The sequence below is a fragment of the Echinops telfairi genome, unplaced genomic scaffold (assembly GCF_000313985.2).
Source record: "Echinops telfairi isolate 266 unplaced genomic scaffold, ASM31398v2 ScPeMD7_18;HRSCAF=68, whole genome shotgun sequence".
NCBI lineage: Eukaryota > Metazoa > Chordata > Mammalia > Afrosoricida > Tenrecidae > Echinops > Echinops telfairi.
In genome coordinates this window covers 83,195,701-83,205,418 of record NW_022103915.1, presented here as the reverse complement: position 1 = coordinate 83,205,418, position 9,718 = coordinate 83,195,701, and positions in this window count along the sequence as shown.

Below are 9,718 nucleotides of genomic sequence, written 5' to 3'. Positions count from 1 at the left end.
GGTGAAGGACTTTGTGGACTGGTGTTGGGTTAATGGGTTAATGTTGGACTTGTGGGCTTGGGCAGCATTGGGTTGGGATGTTTTCGTGATGCACCCTTTCTTTACATAAAACTCTCTCTTATACATGAGTTGCTGTGGATTTGTTTCTCCAAAGTACCCAGACTAATACAGGTGCCCACGAGTTTGATCTACTTCTGAACAATCACCTTCTGGAGACAGTTCTGTTCTGACACTGGATTAGTGTTGACACAATGACAACCAGTTTGGGTTTGGGAGTTTGGGGTACTTTATCTAACATCTGCTTATTTAATTATGTTTAATTTTGCACAGAAGTCTTGCTTTCCTTTTGGCCTTTATGAAACTTCTTGTACAATAAAGCCACAGGGCCTGGGCTCTCTCCCATATGCCCAAGATCATTTTACTTGAAATTTGGTTGTTCCCCCACATGCCCAAGATCATCTTATTTAAATTTTGTTGCTGTGCTGTTGCTTGCCCGTGTCAGTGAGCAAAGTAGCCAGTGAGCCCGGGTGTCAGGAGAGCTCCCTTGGGACCGGTGGGGAACTGCTCCTCCTTCCTGTTGCAGGCTCAGTGCGGATCCAGAGCAAGTGTTTTTATCTGATCTAGCTCCCTTTCTCTTCCCCAGACCCTCTGTTTATCCACTCTTCATGCCAGACATTGCCTCCGCCATCTTTTCTCCTGGATTTGGCAACTGAGCCTTAAGCCTGGGGTATTTCTCTTTTAAGCCTTGTGATACTGCCCGTTCCTCTATCACACCAGCCAGGCCAGCAATGGACAATTATCTGCATCTCAGAATCAAACCTATCAACGGTCAGCCTTTTCCTATCTGATGAGTTATGGGAGGAGGCCTGCCCACCACCAACTGTCCTTTTCACGTGCCCACATGAAGTTAGTTTGATTTGCGATTGCTGCCAGGAATGATGTCAGCCAACTGCGTTGAGCCAGGGTGGCAAGAGTCAGATGGCCCAGGCTCAAGATGTCTTTTATATCCTCCTCATTGGTGGCTCCAATTAGTATGAACAGTCCCTTAATTTAATTTTTAAAACTCTTCACTAAGTTATTCAAAATCAATTAATATTTTTCCCAAGCAATGCTTTTTTTTTTGCAGACAATTTCTTTATTCTCATAATTAAGAAACCTGAGAGACCAGGTTCTGGGTGGAGGGCGACCTTCACACTTGTGAATTTGAGATGAGGCCCAATCACCTTCTTCTTCTTCTTTTTTATTGTTTTATTAGGGGCTCATACAACTCTTATCACAATCCATACATACATCAATTGCGTAAAGCATATTTGTACATTCATTGTCCTCATCATTCTCAAAAAATGAGGAGCTGATGCAATGCTTTTTCCTCTCCATTTCTCCTCAATCCTGTATTTCCTTATGTGTTAACACTACCATCTAGGAAAAACTTACAAAATAACTTAGCAAATTTTCTCCTCCCCCTAGATGCTGCCTAAAAGTGACATAATTCTTAACATTTGGCTGGTCTGTTAATGCTTCCATGCTGGAGGAATCTAAGTGCCAAGATCTCTGGTGAAGGATTAATCTTTTGGTATTTCTCATGGGAATTACATAAGGGAAAGAGATGAGTAAATCTCGCAGTCCAAATATCTTTGAGTTAAGGGCAAAAGTCACATTGCAAGAATATGTCAGAATTCTTTAACACCTACTACACAGCCACAGTGGTGAAAACAGCTTAGTACTGGAATAATGACAGATACTCAGACCAATGGAAAAGAGCAGAAAACCCAGAAATAAAACCATCAGCATATAGACAACTGATCTTTGACAAGCCCCAGAAAGCATCGAGTGGGAGGTGGATGTCCTCTCTAACAAGTGGTGCTGGAAACAATGGATATCCACCTGCAGAAAAATGAAACAAGATAAGCGCTTACCTCATCACATGCACAAGAACAAACTCAAGGTGGATCACAGACTTAGAAGTAAACCCCCAAACTATCAGGACCATCAACAAAGAAATCAGGAGAAACCTAAGAACCTTGGCTCAGGGAATGCATAGGCTAACTGCAATAGGGAAGGGCACACACACAGGGGACCCTGAAATCGATAAACTGTGTACAATAAGGATAAGACACCTGTGTGTATCAAAAGACTTCACCAAGAGGGTAACAACAGAACCCATAGACTGGGAGAGGATTATTATCAATGACATAACAGAAAAAGGGCTTATTACTAAAATCTACAATCCCCTCCTGGCCTGCAGAAAGAGGAAAGCAGTTAGCCCCCTGAGGAAGTGGGCGAAAGACCCGAAAAGAAGTTTCACAAGGGAGGAGACCCGAATGGCCAATAAACACATGAGAAAATGCTCCTGATCATTAGCCATCAGAGAAATTAAAATGAAAACAACCATGAGATACCATCTAACACCTTGAGGACAGCCTGAGTCAGCAAATCAGAGAGCAACAGATGTTGGCGGGGATGTGGTGAAACGGGAACTCTCCTCCACTGCTGGTGGTCATGGAGCTATATGCAGCCGCTGTGGAAAGCCATCTGGTGATATTGAAAGCAGATAGAGATTGAGTTACCATACGACCCAGCTATCCCTCTACCGGGCGTTTACCCAGAAGAGGTAAGAAATAAACCAAGGCCAGCCGTGCTCCCGTGTTTACTGCGGCGTAACTCACAATCCCAAAGAATTGCAAACAACCTACATTTCCCTCGATAGACGAGTGGATAAGTAAACGCTGGCACACACACACAAAGGAGTACTACACACATCACTAAAAAGTACTGGTGATCACATGAAGCACATCGTTTCATGGGAAGAGCTGGAGGATATTATGCTAGGTGAGGTTAGCCAATCGCAAAAGGACAGGTACAGCAGGAGTCCCCTGAGGGAAGCATCATCAGCACAGTAGGTGTAGAAGAAAAGCCACTTGTCTCACACTATGTGTCCTGAGGCACAGGCAGTCGGGTGGGGGTCAGACCAAACCCAAGGAGGTAGGTGCTATTCCCACACAAAGAAGGGGAAAGGAGGGAAGCGGGAGGGAGAAAAGGGGGGTTGGAAGGGAGACGATGGCACAGGGGGAGCAGGGCACTAACCCACCCTGAGGAAGTATTGGTTATGTCTCCACAGAATTGGGAGTGTGCATGCAGACCCCACCACGGGCACCAAACCTTGAGGGCAATGTAGCCTCGTGGAGCAGCTCATGACCAGAGTGGGCTACAGGGCCGGCCCCAATCAGAGCCAAACTGACCCCCACCCCAGGTGTATGCACTACAGAGGACAACACTAAACCTCCAGATTGGGGAAAGGGGCCAGCATGCCATGCCCACACAGAAGAAAACCAAGAAGGAAAAGGAGAGAGTGAGGTCTAGACTCCATATCGGCACACCAAGCCCGGAAGATGATGTCCCTGCATGGAGTTGCTATGGCGCAAAGAGGACTGTAGGGCCAACAACAGCTGAAGACATGATGTCCCCTCACAGGAACATAGCGTGACAAAGGACAATACGGAGGACACACGGTGGGCAGTTAGTCCTGTCTGAACACTCCACAGCAGGGTGAACCAAGAAGAGAACATAACAGATCAGCAATGGGAGCCAAGCCAAGCCAAGCCACAAAGCCCCCGAGGAGCCCCCCAAATAGACTTCAGACTAGGAGGGGCAGTTGCAGTTCCCAGAATTCCCCAGGAGCAGTGGGGAGATAGTCATAAAGGTCAGTGGACAGACCTGGAATTATGTATGCTTTTCTTCCTTTCTTTTCTGCTAGTTATTATTACCTTCCACTCCCCTCTTTTTATTCAATCTTTTGTGTTCTCTTTGACTGGTCTATATCATTGTTGGTTTGCCTACTCATATAAGACAGGCATGGGAAGCAAGCTCGAGGAGAAAGCCATGGGACTGAGGGTTCCGGAAGGACTGGGGAGAGAAGGAGGCCGGAGAAGGGAGTGGTGAACAAACAACGCCACAGACGGGGAACAACTGGGGCGAGCGTGATGGTGGGGCAGGAGGAAGGTAAAAGGAAACATAGGAAAGATCTAGGAAGCAAAGCTATGGATACAGGAATAAAAGTAGGAGTGTACATATGGAAATATATTAATTCATAAAAATAGAGGTATTGGCCTATGTACATATATTTATATGGCAATACACTGAGGTAGTGGACAGACTTTTGGGGCTCTGCTCAAGCCCTCCCTCAATGCAAGAACACTTTGTTCTAACAACCTGGCATTCTGTGACACAGACACTGAAGACAAAATGGGTGCATAAGTAAATGTGGTGACGAAAGCTGATGGTGCCCGGTTATCAAAAGAGATAGCGTCTGGAGTCTTAAAGGCCTGACGTTAAACAAGTGGCCATCTAGCCAAGAAGCAACAAGCCCACATGGAAGAAGCACACCAGCCTGTGTGATCATGAGGTGTTGATGGGATCAGGTAACAGGCATCAGAAGACCCAAAGCAAGCAAGCAAACAAACAAACAAACAAGCAAACAAACAACCCATATTGTTGAGAATGAGGTGGGTCGGAGCAGACGCAAATCCTACCTGTAAACAATGGGACATTGAGATAGTTAAGGTTTATTATGCCAACCTGTACGATAAACACGTGGGATTAATTAAAGGGCAGAGAGCAAATGGCTCAGTGTGCCTCGCCTTTTTGGTTCTCTGGTCTCTTGTTCTCTGATGGTCAGAGCAGTGTGCAGCTCTCTTAGCTGGCAAGGTTCACTTCCTGTGAGACAGTCCTGAGGAGAAGCCACATGGACTTACCCTGAAGCAGCCGCGGGTGCTGGAAAAGCTGTAGGGAGACCCCTGCCAGCACTGAGGTGCTTAACCAACCGCCACTGAATTAAAAGACTTTCTACCCACTGGCCTGTGATCCTGCATATGGTGTCATTGTGTGTGTTTTGTGAGTTTGACTGGACTGGGTTGGTATGCTTTCTGAATATACACTTACCCTATATATAAAACTCTCTCTTATGCACATATGAGTTTCTGTGGATTTGTTTCTCTAGTCTACCCAGACTAACACAGACATCCCCTCACAGAAGGGTCGCAGGAAGGGATGAGTCAACCAGGGCACAGTACAGTACTGGTGAAACACACAATATTCCTCTGGTTCCTCGAGGCTTCCTCACCTCCACTATCCTGACCCCAGTCCTGCCTTTCACTGCGGGCTAGACCGGAGCACGTGCACAGGTACAGATAAGAGATAAGAGCTCACGACACACGGAATCCAGGAACAGGAATGAGTAGCTTTATCAGGAGGGCAGCGAGAAGGTGCCGAGAGGAGGGAGGAAGGGGAACCGATTGCAATGATTGACACATAACGACACCCCCTCTCCAGGGGGATGAACACCAGAAACCATGGGGGAAGGGAGACAGCGGTCAGTGTAAGATATGAAAATAATAATAACTTATAATTCATCAAGGGATCACGCAGGGGGTGGGGGAGGCAAAAAAGAGGAGCTGATACCACGGGCTCAATAGAAAGTAAATGATTAGAAAATAATGATGGCAACATATGTACAAATATGCTTGCTACAATTGATGTATGGCTTGTTCTAAGAGTTGTAAGAGCCCCTAATAAAATGATCTTTTAATAAAATTAAAAAAATGAATATAGCAGATTTGATCGATCTATTTTACAAAGAATAGACTCCCGCCCTCCACTCCCCTCCCTTCATTCCTCTGTCAGTTTGTCGTACTGTGGTGGCTCTCGTGTCCGTGTGAGCTAGAAGCTATGTCACTGGTATTTCAATGTCAGTAGGGACACGTTTCAGCAGAGGTTCCAGATCAAGCACAGACTACGGGGAACAAACAGGCTGCTCACTTCTGAGGGAGTAGCTACTGAAAACCTCATGATCAGCCGAGGAGCACTTTCTGCTACTGTGCCAAATGACGAGAGCCTCAGGTTGAAAGGCTCAAGAAGAACTGCTTCCTCAAAGATCAGGCCAGACCTCTGCTCGCGCTGCCGTGAGATTCCTGAGAATTCTTTGGAGAATCAATGACAAACTTTGAGGCAATGTTCTGGGACTAGATCCAGGGGAAATCTTGGGTAATTTTAAGACAGGTGAACCTAATTGAAACTGCTTGAGATGATGTAGCTACATGTGTGTGTGTTTCTTTGTTTTTGTGTGGCACTAAGCCTGTTATTTGAATTGACACCAGGAATCCAGTGAGTATGTGATCCTTTCCACAGAGGGCGTCCATTTGGAAAACATCTGTTGTCCACACCCGGGAAGGTGTGTGATACTCTTTCACGAGGATCTCTGTTTTAAATGGGAGAGCAAAGGGTACATTCGAGTAGGGCATATTGATGCCCAGCAGAAGGTGATTGGAATCAGCGAGTGGACATACTGGTATGTTCCCTTAAGGTGGACACTTGGGTCAATGAAATGAGGGGACTGTGCAGAAATGGGCTGAATCCAAGGACATTCATTTTGAACCCCCTGAGGCACAAAATGCCAATGTAGTCTGCTCTGTCTGACAGCAAGAAAGACGGTGGTCTTTGAGTTGATTCCCCACGGGAGAAGGCCCTGCACCTGGCTGGCACGTAGATGATATCGACTCAATGACACCAGGTGGCAGGTGTGCAGAAATGAGTCCTCATAGACATAGACCCTGACTCGGGACTGGACCACGCATATACTGTAACCGATGCAAATGTCAAAAGCAACATTAAGGGATGAACACAAAAGATACTGTTTCAGTTTGACCACCAAGTTACATTTCCTCAGATCGAGAAACACACTTTACAAGCTAAAAATGCACCAAAGGGCATATCTTGGATAGAGAATTGGAATGAGTAATTGAAACATTTGTTATCTAAAACCAGGGGAGATAAATGCTCGATGAATATGCATGCTCACACTCAGCATGAGAAGCCAAGGGATAGCTTCCTATGTTTCTTGGGGAAAGAGGAAAAGGGGCTCGTGGAAAATGCTGGTGCATTCCCCATATCACCTGAAATCTATTTTTCTCTGCAGGGTGCTGCGGCTCTAGGACCAGGGACACAGCTGTGAGCTCCAGAAGCATGGATGCCCCTCATCAAGAGAGGGTGACCACATCCCTGAACCTGCATGCCATCATTCCCAGGGGCTTGATGGGAATGGTACTTACTCCTATTAGGCAACATTGGGGTCGACAGCGAGTAGCGCTGTGCTCCTTAGTGGTCAAGATAGCCCAACTAGTCTTGTACCTGTGTAAGCCCACTCAACATGAGTGGACGGAGGGAGAAGCACTTGCCAGACTGGTTTTACCTCTAACAAGCTGCACTGGCACGGCAGCTGAACCTGACCTGCCTTCCCAAGGTGGAAACGTTTGGGTAAAAGTGAATAAGAAGTGGAAGGAAGGGAAAACAACAGCTGATGGTAAAAGGATGAATGCTTGGGTTACGCTGTGGAAAAAAACCATAACATTATTCTTATACCCTGAGAGAGATTTAGGACAGGGGAATAACCTTCCCTGGGATAATTTTATCAAGGGAGAGAGGGTGAAGATGAGATAAACTTTTGAAGAACCTGAGTAGAGTCAGTGGACACCTGCAGTGACCTGAACGGCTGATACCTAAATCACCTTTGCCTTAACCTTAGGGCTCTGCCGTAGTGAAGGACTGCTTTGGACGAATAAAAGGTTTGGAAAGGGGGAGTTCATCCTTCAAGAATGAAAGAGTCAGTGGTTAGAAGAGTCAGGGAGTTGCTTGTAGTGCAGGTAATTACTTCATATGGCTCTTCTTAGGGAGCCCTGATGGCTCAGTGGGTTACGTGTTGGGCTGTAACCACAGGTCAGCAGTTTGGAACCAGCAGCCCCTCCTCTGGAGAAGGATGGGAGTTTTTTACTCCGATGAAGATTTATAGTCTTATCGCTACAGGGCAGTTCTACTGTGTCCTATAGGACCCGTATGAGTTGAAATTGAATAGATGGCAATAAGTTTGGCTTTATTATTTATTTTTTAAATGGCTCTTCTAGACATATTCCTTCCATTTGTGATGCATTCTAAATTCTATGGCTTTGGTCCCGTTTAGAGTGAGTTATCTATTATGTTAATGAGGCAGGATGAAGGTGGGATGTATGTTGAGTCCCCACCTGACTAGAGGTTGTGACTCAAGTCACTCTTTGTTTCCGTGGGGTTATTATGGTCTGTAGAGGCTATGTAATCTTTGATATCTTTGTAAAAACAAGAACTGCCAGTTTAAACTGTACCCTTCATAGGAAAATCACCAGCTGCCTGATTAATTGAGAAGACCCGGAGTCGGGGGTCACAGAGCTGGCTGAGACTAGACCTTGCCCACCTAAGATGTGCCAAAGGGACCAACGTGCCCTCTACCTAACCTACATCAGAAGTGAAAACACACACCTCCATCAAAGCCCAAGACCCCATCGTTGGGACTCCCCCGTTCCTGACTGAGCCTGCACCGAGGCCTGGTGCTGAGTCCTCCGGCAACCCAGTGACAGCTATCCATCAGACATCAGTTATCATCCCAAGGAAACCACTGACCCATGACTCGGGTTGCCATCTTCACCTGTGCTGAGCAACTTTGAGAAGGTTTGTCCTCTTGATGTGAATCCTGCCCCTTGGTACTTGAGCCCGCAGTCTGTCCCTTGGCCTGATTCACCAGATGCTGCAGTCCTGTGAGTTACCAGGCCGCTTTGGTGTGAATGAGGAAAATCCCCCAGATGGGTGTTGAAGCTACAGACTTAGGAGTTTGTCCCCTTCGAGCGGTTTCTTGATGGCTTGTGAGTTCTAGGAGATGCTGCTGCCCATTCTGGAGCCACGAGACACGGTGGGGGGTGGGTCTGGGGGTGGGCGGGGGGCGGGGGTGGGGCGCGGACTGAGGGGAGGAGTGGTGGCTGACCTCAGGGATGATGCAGTGGTATAGCATTTTGGAAAAATCAGATATATGGGACACCATTAACCTCTACCTCAATGAAATCTACCTTGTACTAATCCTGTGACAACTAGGTTCTGTGTCAATTTAGCTGGGCCAGGATTCTCAGTGATTTAGGCGTTAATGCCTAGTGTGATCTAACACAATGCAATCAACTCCATAGTAGGATCTTCTGCAAATCAGTAGTAAGATGATCAGGGTGGAAAGAAATACTCATACTCAGGTCACAGCCCGATGCGATAGAAAGAAAGTGTCCTCTGGGGTGTGACCCACTTCCTAGGTCAATGGACGCTGTGGAAAAGCTTGTGTGCTTTTTGCTTGGTCTGGGTCCTCCCTCTGACTCATTGACCTCTGCTTCTTTGTACTTGAACCAGTAGTTTGCCATCTTGTCTGCTGATCCCCAGAACTACCTGACCTGCTGACCTTTGATTCATCCACCCCTGCAGTCACCAGCTTGCAGTCTTCTGGCCAATCGTGGGTCTGTCCGCCCTTGGAGGGTGGTAAGGCAGGAGTAGACTGTAGCCCAATGTCTGATCCACAGCCGTGGAAACTTCCAGCATTTGCACTGGCCCGCTTCTACACTAGGGGCCATTTGCTGATGGAAAGTTCTCTATATATACATAAGTGGGAGAAAGGTGAGGCTTTCTACTCTTATTCAGAGTTACAGTCTCCGAAAGCCACAGGCGCTCTGTCCTCTAGGGTGCTGTGAGTGCGAATGGACTGACACGGTGAGTGAGTGAGTGATATATACACACATGTCAGCATCACAGCTTTCCTCCTCTAGAAACCCCAGCCCGAACCGCTTCTAAAGCACGTGCATTTTAACATGGAGTGGAATGGAAACTA